Raw genomic sequence first — 14,893 nt, 5'->3', positions numbered from 1 at the left:
AATTAAATTGTGGGATGGGAAGTAGATGAGGTAGCACCTATTATCTGTTTATTATCAAACCTTTGGGAGTTACTTCTACGTTTGCTTATTATGCCATGGTATGCTAGTAGACGTGGATTGGGTGAGTGAAATCCATGACAGATGTGAGATTGATAATTAAGGGTTTATCTAAGGTGGCAACCTAACACACATCTGGGTGGATTGAGGCACCTGGGGTTACCAGGACTTGCCTGTTTTCTTGGACCGCCACCCAGGCTCAAAGGGATCATGAGATTATTCATACTAGAAACTTCCGTGTGCAGCCACATGCCATTATGGGCTCTGGCATAGTTGACTAAGTTGTGCGAACTCTTACACTGGTAGACTAGCAGATGTAGGGGAAAGTAGGTGTACCGGTCTACCCGTCGTAAGGTGCTAGCGCTTCTGAAAGACTGTGTCTCGGTCATCCGTCTTCTCAAACACCCTGCAGTGTGAGAAACCAAACAGAGGCGATCGAGTCTTGTGGGGAAAAGTGCGCAAACCTCTACAGAGTGTAACAAACTAATCATGGTTAGCCGTTTCCCTGGTTATGGACAATCTTGAGTATCTAGTACCTGGATTTTCATGTGAATCTCAACATGTTACTCTAAAATTAATACTGTTGGGTTTTAATGATGTTACTTAATTGGGATTGAGAATGCTGTCAACCATTCTCAATGTTTCACAACCGCCATGATAGTAATTAATTTTATTCCTTTGAAGTAGGGAAAAATTGGCTTTACGCAAAAAACAGTAACCATAGAGCTTTCATTACTCTCTTTGAAGTAGGGAAAAATATGCATATAGTATAGTTGTTGCATTCCATTACTCTCTATGTGTTACCTTGCCAGCATATTCCATGTGCTGACCCGTTTTTGGGCTGCAACGTTAATGTTGCAGACTTTTCTGACGACGATTAAAGAGTTTTTAGGTCGTGGTTCTATACTCAGTGATGCCGTTGGAGTTGATGGACTCACTTATCTTCCAAGCCTTCCACTGTTATCGTCACTAGATGGCCTTAAGCCATATTTATTGTAATAAGTTCTCTTTTGAGACACTCGATGTAATAAGTGTGTGATTGCTACTCTGCTATAAATCCTCCGACTACTGTGTGGTGTCAGCATTACTGATCCAGGGATGGCACCGGAGCACAGAGATCAGACTATTTGAGGTCTGGTCGCTACACGTGCATATCTTGTGATACCTATCTCATATGTGTGGTTGAGGCTCAATAAGAAAAGTGGAGTGGAAAAAAATTCAAAAAGAAAAAAAAAGCTTTTAAGCAAGAAAGAGAAAGATCATAAGCTTATAAGCAAAAGAGAGTTGAGAATGAAAAGAGATACTTGTGCATGAGGATACATGGAAGAGGAAACATTTAGCTTGCATGCATATAGGTTGGTGCCAAGTGGTTATTCGTGCCCAAGTGCGCAATCAAGCTAGTGCTCTCCTGGTGTTTGTGCAACACGAGCTTAGTCTTTGTTAGGCAATCTTGTATTGCTCATCTCTATAGTTGCACAAGCCCCATTATCCCACCGTGTGTGTTTCTTAATTGCCCTCCTCTATATTTGTGATCACTTGCTTTGCATTTTGAGTCCTTTGGATTTATTTCAACATTTACAATATCTTGGACTTCAATTTGCATGAAATTTGTGCCACTTGTCCTAACCAAGCCACTCGATAAGGTTTTACTTGTAGGTGTGAGTGAACAAGTCCGGTACCAATTCCACTATTCTTTCATCTCACATTGAGTGATACGAGATACATCCTCAACGTTGGGAAAAGGTAGCTTGGTATTGTTTATCTCATTTCCTACTCACCTTTGCTTGAGTCTTGTGATGGATAGGCAAAGCACATCATCTCCGGTCTACAACCACGACAACGAGTTCGAGGCATTGAAGAACGTCATCGACGCCAAGATGGACAAGCAAATGGAGGAGCTCAAGGCCCTCATCAAGAACCGCAAGCGGTCTTCCTCATCTTTGAGAAGACGCTCAAGTGCAAAGACTTCCACGCTACCATCTTCGGCAAGTACACACAAGCATCGATATCGACAAGACCATGAAGAGCGACCTACTGGACGAGAGTTGGCTTCTCTGCCACCCCCGTGCACAAGGACCCTCGACCCCCATGCACATGGGACCCCGTGCACACGGCCTCCAGCACCCCCGTGCGCACGGGCCATACAGTACAGCAACATCGACTACACGGCTACGGCTTCTTCAACACCTTTGGCATCTTCGCCAAGTGACTTCAAGGCATCTTCGCCTACGTATATACGGCATCTTTGCCCACAAGCACCTCAAGAGAAGCTCCCCAAGCTCAAGTCCGCGACTTCCACGAGCTACTACGACCTCGACATTGACCATGCAATTCCTTTCTATAGGACTCAAGAACCCGAGGAGTATCTCGAGTGGGAGCGTTTGATGGACGACTACCTCAAGCTACATAAAGTTCCTCCTGAAGATCAAGTGAAGTGCGCCACAAGAAACTTCCACGACTATGCGTCCACATGGTGGCTTCACGCATCTTCGGAGAGCTACGACATGAGTTGGCCCAAGACGAAGAAAGCTATGCGGCGAGAGTTCGTGCCTCCAACCTACACGGAACAACTTCTACGCCAATTGGAGAACACCATCCAAGGATCCAAGTCCATCGACGAGTACTTCAAGGAGATGAAGCATGCCTTGCGACGTGTCGGAGTGGACGACCCCATGTCAATGAAGTTCCACTTCATGATGGGATTGAACAACGACATCTCCAAGCCTATCTTCCTCGAGAACTACAAGTCCCACGACGACAACTACATTGGTGCTCTCAAGGCGGAACAAGAACTCTTGAAGGCCAAAGCTTCTCCACCCCAAGCACACTTCTCGAAGACCAAGATCCAACACGACGAGCATGAGGCTAGTACCACCATGATGTCCAAGCCCGACGAGCTCCAAGATGACGCTCCCAAGTTCGACTTCACCGCCATCCCTCTTTGTGGCATTGACGATGCCGAGTCTCCTATGACTCCTTTTCAAGACGGTGCGGCGACGAGTTCAACTACGAAGACCTTCAACGACCAAGCTTTGGAGGCGAGCGACACGGTGGCGAGCAAGGATGATGCTTCCATCTTAGGAGGCAAGAGTGATGTTGTGCCATCTTCGGCCTTCATCCACGACGACGACTACGAGACGGTTGAGCATGGGATTTTCCCTTCGGCCACGGTGAGGTATGATGACTTGAGTGACTTTAGCCACCATATTGAGAGTGAGAGTGATTTCACCACTAGCCTCATATATGATGTGTTTCCACTATTCCCATGTGAGGAGAGCCACAACCCCCACCTCTTGAGTGAGATGAGTGACTCCACCATATGTGAGTTTGAGTGCACCTATTGTGAGGGAGGGAGTGAACCACCACATAGAGAGAGTGAGGTAGTTGATAGGGCATGTGAGGCCACTATGATTTCTAACGACTTGACCTCTACCTCTATCGTGTCTTCTCATTTGGTGCTAGGTCTCTTATATGATGACGCGCCGATTCATGACGACTACATCCTACCTTTGTACAAGACGATGGCCATAGTGGAATATGATGCACCCCCACATGGTTCCATCAAGATGATGATGATGACCACCATTTGGTCTTTACCACCTCACCTACACCACTTGAGTGGAATGACAAAGGTAACATAGGTGAAGGTGATGCTCTTGTCCCACTAGTGGACTATCATGACATTGATTGCTTGCATGATGTTGATCAACCTATTTCCATGCTTCATGCTAGTGTGACTTCCCCATGCGATGATTTACCCATTTATGATGAGTATGATGATTGCCATGTGGAGTCTATTAGTTGTGATGCCATGTTACATAGGATTTCTTGTGCTAATTCTCTCGGTCACATCATGTTTGCCAATCCGCTTGACTTGTCATATGCTATGCATGAGATCGACCACATGTCATATTTGCAATCTCTTCATAGTGACTATGCATATGCCATTAAGATTAACCCAATTTGTACTTATGGCATAGATGACAAGCGCATGGTTATGGGCATTTGTTTTTTTGTGATGATATTGATATGCTACCTTTGCATTATTTATCTCATATGCCATGCCATAACCATCTAACTACGGATATGCATTGTTTTGGATGTTGTCCATTTTCTCCATATGACGTTTCCAATATTGCTCATGAGGAGACCCCCATAGTTTCCTCATACATTTTAAGAGATTTTGATTCATCCCATCCATTGCATGATCCTCATACTTGTATGCTCAATTTGCATCCCCATCGTGTTATACACAATAACTATTCTTTCATGATGGATGACATGTTTCTATATCATGAAACTCATTTATTTGAGCATTGGATATTTTGTGCTAACCAACACAAGCACGTGCACATCATGATGGATGATGTGTACATTTACCACGCGCACAATTTCTTTGGTTTGTGTCTCTTTTGTGTAGGTACCCATGAATACTTGTCAACCTCGTAATCCCACGAGTTGACAAAACGAGCTCTAGAGAGCAATGATGACTTGGGATCCCATGGATTGTCTTTCCCACCGCTCTCTTCGCGCAAAGACTTCACGCATTTCTTCTACATGGCCCTCCCTTGGCTATGGGTTATTATCCATTATATATTCTATGCCCATCTTGCCATGTTCACTTTGCATGATATGCTTATTCCTATGCCCTTGCCATGCACTTGTGACCCATGCTTTGCATTACACATGACGATTGATTCTAGTACTTGTATGTGTATTTGCAAGCTTGGCGGAGATATCACTTGTTATTGCCATGTTTGCTTTGTGCCCCATACCTATGATGATACTTTCATCTTGCTTTGTGTTCGTGCTTGCGATATGCCATGTGCATTGCCTATGCTTATGATTTGCTCACATGACATGATTGCCATGATTTCCTCTAGTATGTTGCATCTTCGCACTACTCGCTTGCACGACTTGATTACTATGATTGCTTGCCTTGTTGCATCACCAATGATTCATACTTGCTCACTTCATGCGGTTGATGACATCCATCTACATGCTTTGCACATGATTGTTATTGCTTCTTGTCATATATCACCATGTGTTTCCTCTCTCATGCTAGATGATTTGCCATGTATTGAGTGCAATTATGCCTTTAGTCTTGATAATGAGTTTGCCCCCCATAGCATTCTCACATATATTTGGAGATTTTGACATATTCCTTACGAAGCATGCTTGTCTTACCTCTTTGCACCATATACCTAGTGCCATGAATATTGCCAGTGTTGCATCATATTCTTCACGCACTTGTGCTTCTAATGGTTATGTGCAAGAGAAGAGAACCATCATGATGGATGATGTGTTTATCTACCATGCGCATACGTTCTTTTTTTTGTTGTGTGCATGTGTAGGATACTTGGACTTCGTGTCAACTTCCACGTCACGTGAGTTGACAATACGAGCTCTTGAGAGCGAACCACCTTCTACCACGACGATTCTACATCGCACTTGCTTGTACTACGGCATTGTGAAGGACACACAAGAACATGCTTTCAAGGTGATATCCTTCTCTTTTGCGAACCCCCAAACCATGAGCAAGCCTATTGTGGATCATACTACTTGTGTTGCTTGCACCATGCGAGTTATTTGTCATCTTGGACCCCTTGCTTGCGCACATGTTAGAGATCTTGCTCCCACTTGTCATTTTCACAATTCCATGCATCATGATATATAAGCCTTGTGTGTTGCATCCAATTCTTGGATCACTTGCTCCTATCACATGTTTGGTTGCAACAATGTCATCACTTCACATATGCCATGTCCCATCGTTTGCTACATGCTTGCCTTGATTGCCTCACACATGATGAACACTTGCTCTTTCTATTGTGTTGAGTGCCACACTATTTTCACTACACCCCATGCACATTATGCTTGGATTGTCTTGCACTTGACCCATGTGTTTAGACACTTCATTTTATTTGGTGTTGTGAATGCTTCCTATGCCTACCATAGACCTTTCATTGAGCAATTTGTGAATTCTTGCTGTGATCTTGAGGTTGATGCTTGTTCACTTGTCACACATATTAGCATATTTACCTCCCATTTGCATACTTGTTTCCATGATGTCCTTGATTGTGCTCACCTTATATGCTTAAATGCCATGCCACACTTCTTTGTTAAACCATATGCTATGCTTGATGACAACACTTGTTGGGTGAATCACCTCTTGAATACTTGGTTTTTCTCTTATGCCAATCACATTTGTTTTTCCAAATGATTGTTATCTTTGCTCCTTTTGAAGGAATTACAAGACGGTACGACATCGGAGAGTGCCCATTTGGAAACTACAAGATGATGAACGCTTGGTGATCGTGCACTACTACACGGCAACATCATCTCTTTCCCATGGTGATTTGGATTTTGATCCGTGGTCGGATCCTTCCCAAGTGGGAGGGTGATGTAGGGTAGAACCCTAATCACCCGATCTTTCATGAAAGGAGCGTATCCCGCAAAGAACACGAGGAACAGGGGGGAAAACAAGGGAAAACACGAGAGAATCACTCAACCAACAAGAAATAGTCACACATGTGCTAGATCCTCGAATACATAAGAGAAGATACACGATCCACGGACAACTAAGGATGATACAAGGGTAGCCGGTCTTCTCCGAGAGGAGGTCTTGAATCCACGGGGGGATCTTCCCTTAGAAAGGGGGCTTGAATCCAAAGGGATCTTCTCCGAAGAGGCCGCGGTCTCTCGCAAGGAGCAGATCCGATATGGATGAGCGTACCTTTATCTCTTAAATGAGCTATCACAACGCTAACCTTCAAATGGTGGAGGTGGAGGAGTGATAGAGGCAAAGGTGTCCCGTCTTTTGATGAGATAGTGGCTATCGTTTTAGAGGAAGTCGACTTTGACGATCCGACTACGAATGTGCGAGGATGTCGCGCCTTAGCAATCGCTAAACCAACTCCGAGGGGTTATTGACCACGCCGGAGTGCGATCAACCTGACCACGAGGGCCTGTTTCCTGTGGGCAAACGAAGAACAAGCAAGAAACTGAAATTGCACTCTGGATATTGCAAATATAAGATGAAAGCTTTATTGAACAAGGTGGGGTTCTGTGACGTGTTGGTCTGGTCGTTGGACACAAGCGAAGTACGCGAAGTTGCAGCTATGGCAAACTTTTAATCTAAACGAATCCCAAAGTCTAAACGACGCCCTAAGGGTTGTATATATGGAGGAAGAGGGGGGGAATTTCGAGGCCCTTGCAGGAGGGGTCCGAAACCAACTCTAACTCTTGTTTCCCCACATATACAGACTCTAAGAACAGCCTATACTTAAGTATTTCAAAAACACATGGGCCTGTCCCTATACTTAAGCACCTAAAATAGCCTCTGGACGAAATTTATGAAGTGGCATCTTGTATATTTCGTCCAAGGCTTCATGCACTCCTTATGGTGGCTTCAAAGTCCTGAAATCATCACTTGTAACTCTGTTCTGGATCCCCTTGCGCATGCCATCATCTCCACGCTTGAACTTTTTCCAAGGTTCATCTTTCTTGTCCAAGCCTGGCCCTTCATTTGTAAGCAAGACAAATGTATCCAATTTAGGCAGCATCATATTGTCATGATCATTAGAACCGTTACCAAGAAACGAAAGTACCTGATAATTCAATTGGCGTGCGCGAGCTCTAGTAATTGGTCCAGTATGTATAGCAGCAGGGGTTGTGGGTGTAACAACGGTATTGATGTCCTCATCATCCTCCCCTTCTTGAAATGAAGTCGTCCACGACAAAAGTTCATCGTCCTCACCCAAATAAGGCTTCAAATCTGCAATGTTAAAAGTGGGACTAACCCCAAAATCTGCAGGCAGCTCAAGTTTATATGCATTATCATTTATTTTCTCCAACACCTTAAAAGGACCATCAGCACGTGGCATTAGCTTTGATTTGCACAAATTAGGAAATCTATCCTTACGCAAATGTAACCAAACAACATCTCCAGGTGCAAACACAACATGTTTTCTACCCTTATCTCTAGCAAGTTTATATTTAGCATTCATACGCTCAATGTTTTCGTTAGTTAACTTATGCATTTTTAAAATCAATTCAGCACGTTCTTTAGCATCAAAATTAACCTTCTTCGAAGATGGAAGAGGCAACAAATCAATAGGTGCACGAGGTAGGAAACCATACACAATTTCAAAAAGGCACATCTTAGTAGTAGAATGCAATGAACGATTATAAGAAAATTCAATATGAGGTAAGCATTCTTCCCACATTTTCTTGTTATTCTTCAAAACAGCCCTAAGCATAGTAGACAATGTTCTATTGACTACTTCAGTTTGTCCATAAGTTTGGGGGTGGCAAGTAGTACTAAAAAGCAGCTTAGTCCCCAACTCAGACCATAAACATCTCCAAAAGTGGCTAAGAAATTTAGTATCACGATATGAAACAATAGTATTTGGCACACCATGCAAGCGAATAATTTCACGAAAGAACAAATCAGCAACATTAACAACATCGTCGCTTTTATGACATGGTATAAAGTGTGCCATTTTCGAGAACCTATCCACGACAACAAATATGCTATCCCTCCCCTTCTTTGTTTGAGGTAAACCTAAAACAAAGTCCATAGATATATCCTCCCAAGGAACACTAGGTACATGCAAAGGCATATATAAACCATGAGGATTGAGTCGTGACTTAGCTTTTTGACATGTAGTGCAGCGAGCAACAAAATGCTCAATATCCCGTCTCATCTTTGGCCAAAAGAAATGTGTAGAAAGTATATCCTCCGTCTTCTTGATGCCAAAGTGTCCCATTAATCCTCCTCCATGCGCCTCATCCAACAACAAAAGACGAACAGAGCTAGCTGGAATGCATAGCTTGTTAGCACGAAACACAAATCCATCGTTAAGAACGAACTTGTTCCAAGTTATCCCTTCCTTACAATTCTGCAATACATCTTTAAATTCAGCATCATGCACATATTAATGTTTGATGGTATCCAAACCAAATATTTTAAAGTCAAGTTGTGAAAGCATAGTATAACGACGAGACAATGCATCAGCAATAACATTTTCTTTACCCTTCTTGTGTTTAATGACATAAGGAAAAGTCTCAATGAATTCAACCCATTTAGCATGTCTATGGTTCAGTTTTGCTTGACTTTTAATGTGTTTCAAAGATTCATGATCAGAATGTATAACAAATTCCTTGGGCCATAAATAATGTTGCCATGTTTCTAAGGTCCGAACAAGAGCATATAATTCTTTGTCATAAGTAGAATAGTTCAGACTAGGCCCACTCAATTTTTCAGAAAAGTATGCAACAGGTTTGCCGTCTTGTAATAACACACCTCATAATCCAATTCTACTAGCATCACATTCAAGCTCAAAAGTCTTATTAAAATCAGGAAGTTGGAGTAAAGGAGCATGTGTCAACTTATCTTTCAATACCGTGAAGGCTTCTTCCTGTGCGGTACCCCAAACAAAAGGCACATCCTTCTTTGTAAGCTCGTTGAGAGGTGCAGCAATGGTGCTGAAATCTCTCACAAAACGCCTATAGAAACCAGTGAGGCCAAGGAAACTCCTCACTTGTGTGACCGTTTTGGGCTGCGGCCAACTCTCAATAGCTTCAATCTTGGCTTTATCAACTTCAATTCCCTGTGGAGTAACAACATAGGCAAGAAAAGATACTCGGTCGGTGCAAAAGGTGCACTTTCCAAGGTTACCAAACAAACATGCATCACGTAGAGCAATAAAAACAGCACGTAAATGTTCCAAATGTTACTCCAAAGATTTTCTATAAATCAATATGTCATCAAAGTAAACTACCACAAATCGTCCGATGAAAGCACGTAAAACTTCGTTCGTTAACCTCATGAAAGTACTAGGTGCATTAGTGATAGAGGCAAAGGTGTCCTGATGTTTCGATGAGATGGTGGCTATCATTTCTGTGGGAGTCGACTTTGACGATCCGACTACGAACGTGCGAGACGTCGCGCCTTAGCAATCGCTAAAACAACTTCCGAGGGGTTATTGACCCCGCCGGAGCACGATCAACCTGACCACAAGGGTCTGTTTCCTACAAGCAAACGAAGAACAAGCAAGAAACTGAGATTGCAATCAGGATATTGCGAATATAAGATGAAAGCTTTATTGATCAAGGTGGGGTTCTGTGACGTCTTGGTCTGGTCGTTGGACACAAACGAAGTACAAGAAGTTACAACTATGGCAAACTTTTAATCTAAACAAAACCCAAAGTCTAAACGATGCCCTAAGGGCTATATATATGGAGGAGAGAGGGGGAATTTCGTGGCCCTTGGTGGAGGGGTCCGAAACCAACCCTAACTCTTGTTTCCCCACACATACGGACTCTAAAAACAGCCTATACTTAAGTACTTCGAAAATACATGGGCCTGGCCCAATAATAAGGTGACGCAGTACATAGAATAGCCTCTGGACGAAATTTATGAAGTGGCATCTTGTATATTTCGTCTCATGTTTCACGCACTCGTTATGGTGGCTTCAGAGTCCTGGAATCATCACTTGTAACTCCGTTCTTGTTCCCCTTGCGCATGCCATCATCTCCATGCTTGAACTTGCTCCAAGGTTCATCTTTCTTGTCCATGCTAGGCCCTTCATCTGTAAGCAACACAAATGTATCCAATTTAGGCAGCATCATATTCTCATGAACATTAGTATCGTTAGCAAGAAACGAAAGTACCTGATAATTCAATTGGCGTGCGCGAGCTCTAGTAATTGGTCCAGTATGTATAGCAGCAGGGACTGTGGGTGTAACAATGGTATTGATGTCCTCATCATCCTCCCCTTCTTGAAATGAAGTCGTCCTCGACGAAAGTTCATCGTCCTCACCCAAATAACGCTTCAAATCTGCAATGTCAAAAGTGGGACTAACCCCAAAATCTACAGGCAGCTCAAGTTTATATGCATTATCATTTATTTTCTCTAACACCTTAAAAGGACCATCAGCACGTGGCATTAGCTTTGATTTGCTTAAATTAGGAAATATATCCTTACGCAAATGTAACCAAACAAGATCTCCAGGTGCAAACACAACATGTTTTCTACCCTTATCTCCAGCAAGTTTATATTTAGCATTCATACGCTCAATGTTTTCCTTAGTTAACTCATGCATTTTTAAAGTCAATTCAGCACGTTCTTTAGCATCAAAATTAACCTTCTCTGAAGATGGAAGAGGCAACAAATCAATAGGTGCACGAGGTAGGAAACCATACACAATTTCAAAAGGGCACATCTTAGTAGTAGAATGCAATGAACGATTATAAGAAAATTCAATATGAGGCAAGCATTCTTCCCACATTTTCTTGTTATTCTTCAAAACAGCCCTAAGCATAGTAGACCATGTTATATTGACTACTTCAGTTTGTCCATCAGTTTGCGGGTGACAAGTAGTACTAAAAAGCAGTTTAGTCCGCAATTTAGCGCATAAACATCTCCTAAAGTGGCTAAGAAATTTAGTATCACGATCTAAAACAATAGTATTTAGCACACCATGCAAACGAATAATTTCACGAAAGAACAAATCAGCAACATTAACAGCATCATCGCTTTTATGACATGGTATAAAGTGTGCCATTTTCGAGAACCTATCCATGACAACAAATATGCTATTCCTCCCCTTCTTTGTTCGAGGTAAACCTGAAACAAAGTCCATAGATATATCCTCCCAAGGAACACTAGGTATAGGCAAAGGCATCTATAAACCATGAGGATTGAGTCGTGACTTAGCTTTTTGACATGTAGTACAGCGAGCAACAAAATGCTCAACATCCCGTCTCATCTTTGGCCAAAAGAAATGTGTAGCAAGTATATCCTCCGTATTCTTAACGCCAAAGTGTCTCATTAATCCTCCTCCCTGCGCCTCCTATAACAACAAAAGACGAACGGAGCTAGCTGGAATGCATAGCTTGTTAGCACGAAACACAAATCCATCATTAAGAACGAACTTGTTCCAAGTTCTCCCTTCCTTACAATTCTGCAATACATATTTAAATTCAGCATGATGCACATATTGATCTCTGATGGTCTCCAAACCAAATATTTTAAAGTCAAGTTGTGAAAGCATAGTATAAGGACGAGACAATGCATTAGCAATAACATTTTCTTTACCCTTCTTGTGTTTAATGACATAAGGAAAAGTCTCAATGAATTCAACCCATTTAGCATGTCTACAGTTCAGTTTTGCTTGACTTTATTTGTGTTTCAAAGATTCATGATCAAAATGTATAACAAATTCCTTGGGCCATAAATAATGTTGCCATGTTTCTAAGGTCCGAACAAGAGCATATAATTCTTTGTCATAAGTAGAATAGTTCATACTAGGCCCACTCAATTTTTCAGAAAAGTATGCAATAGGTTTGCCATCTTGTATTAACACACCTCCTAATCCAATTCCACTAGCATCACATGCAAGCTCAAAAGTCTTATTAAAATTAGGAAGTTGGAGTGAAGGAGCATGTGTCAACATATCTTTCAATACCGTGAAGGCTTCCTGTGTGGTACCCCAAACAAAAGGCACCTCCTTCTTTGTAAGCTCGTTGAGAGGTGCAGCAATGGTGCTGAAATCTATAACAAAACGCCTATAGCAACCAGCGAGGCCAAGGAAACTCCTCACTTGTGTGACCGTTTTCGGCTGCGGCCAACTCTCAATAGCTTCAATCTTGGCTTTATCAACTTTAATTCCCTGTGGAGTAACAACATAGCCAAGAAAAGATACTCGGTCGATGCAAAAGGTGCACTTTCCAAGGTTACCAAACAAACGTGCATCACGTAGAGCAATAAAAACAACACGTAAATGTTCCAAATGTTCCTCCAAAGATTTGCTATAAATCAATATGTCATCAAAGTAAACTACCACAAATCGTCCGATGAAAGCACCTGAAACTTTGTTCATTAACCTCCTGAAAGTACTAGGTGCATTAGTTAACCCAAAAGGCATGACTAACCACTCATATAATCCAAACTTAGTTTTAAATGCTGTTTTCCATTCATCTGCCAATTTCATACGAATTTGATGGTATCCACTACGCAAATCAACTTTGGAGAATATTGTAGAGCCACTCAATTCATCAAGCATATCATCTAGCCTAGGAATAGGATGACGATAACGAATAGTAATATTATTAATGCCTCTACAATCAACGCACATACGTGACTGTAACGCCCTCGATGCGGCTATATCTCCCACGTGTCGAAGCACGACTTAGAGGCATAACCGCATTGAAAGCAATGTCGCAAGTGAGGTAATCTTCACACAACCCATGTAATACATAAGGGAAAAGATACATAGTTGGCTTACAGTCGCCACTTCACACAAATACAAGAATAAAGCATTACATCATCCAAATACAATTAGGGCTTGACTACGGAGCCAAAATAAAAGAAGGCTACCCCAAATGCTACACAGATCCCTGATCGACCCCAACTGGGCTCCACTACTGATCAACTAGAAAACGGAACAACATAAAGGACAAGATCTTCATCGAGCTCCTCCTTGAGCTTGGTTTCATCATGTGCACGGTTCAACGGCACCTGCAAGCTGGTTTTGGAAGTATCTCTGAGTCACGGGGACTCAACAATCTCACACCCTCGCGATCAAGACTATTTAAGCTTATGGGTAAGGTAAAAGATATGAGGTGGAGCTGCAGCAAGCGACTAGCATGTTTGGTGGCTAACATACGCAAATGAGAGCGAGAAGAGAAGGCAAAGCACGGTCGAGAAACTATGATCAAGAAGTGATCCTCGAACAACCTACGTCAAGCATAACTCCAACACCGTGTTCACTTCTCGGACTCCGCCGAGAAGAGACCATCTCGGTTACACATGCAGTTGATTCATTTTAATTAAATTAAGGTTCATGTTATCTACAACCGGACATTAACAAATTCCCATCTGCCCATAACCGCGGGCACGGCTTTCGAAAGTTCAAATCCCTGCAGGGGAGTCCCAACTTAGCCCATCACAAGCTCTCACGGTCAACGAAGGATAAACCTTCTCCTGAGACATTCCGATCAGACTCAGTATCCCAGTTCTACAAGACAACTTCGATAAGTTAAAACAAATCCAGCAACACCGCCCGAATGTGCCGACAAATCCCGATAGGAGCTGCACATATCTCGTTCTCAGGGCACACTCAGATGAGCGCTCCATACAACTAAAACCAAACTTCGAGTTTCCCTGAGGGGGTGCTACACAGGGCTCTAGTTTGGACCAACACTCAGAGGAGCACTGGCCCGGGGGGGTTTAAATAAGATGACCCTCGGGCTCCGGAAACCCAAGGGAAAAAGAGGCTAGGTGGTAAATGGTAAAACCTAGGTTGGGCATTGCTGGAGGAGTTTTATTCAAGGTGAATTGTCAGGGGGTTCCCATTATCACCCAACCACGTAACGAACGCATAATCCGGGAACATAATACCGATATGATGGAAATTAGGGCGGCAAGAGTGGAACTAAACACCAGGCATAAGGCCGAGCCTTCCACCCTTTACCAAGTATATAGATGCATTAATTAGATAAGAGATATTGTGATATCCCAACAAGTAAACATGTTCCAACAAGGAACAACATCTCCATGTTTCAACAAGGAACAAAACTTCGATCTTCACCTGCAACTAACAACGCTATAAGAGGGGCTGAGCAAAGCGGTAACATAGCCAAACAACGGTTTGCTAGGACAAGGTGGGTTAGAGGCTTGGTTCAACAATATAGGAGGCATGATAAGCAAGTGGTAGGTATCGCAGCATAGGCATAGCAAAAGAGCGAGCAACTAGCAAGCAAAGATAGAAGTGATTTCGAGGGTATGGTCATCTTGCCTCAAATCCCGCAAGGAAGAAGAACGATTCCAGG

This window comes from Triticum urartu, chromosome 1, assembly GCF_003073215.2.
Source record: "Triticum urartu cultivar G1812 chromosome 1, Tu2.1, whole genome shotgun sequence".
Classification (NCBI taxonomy): Eukaryota; Viridiplantae; Streptophyta; class Magnoliopsida; order Poales; family Poaceae; genus Triticum; species Triticum urartu.
Note: the sequence above shows the minus strand (reverse complement) of the source record.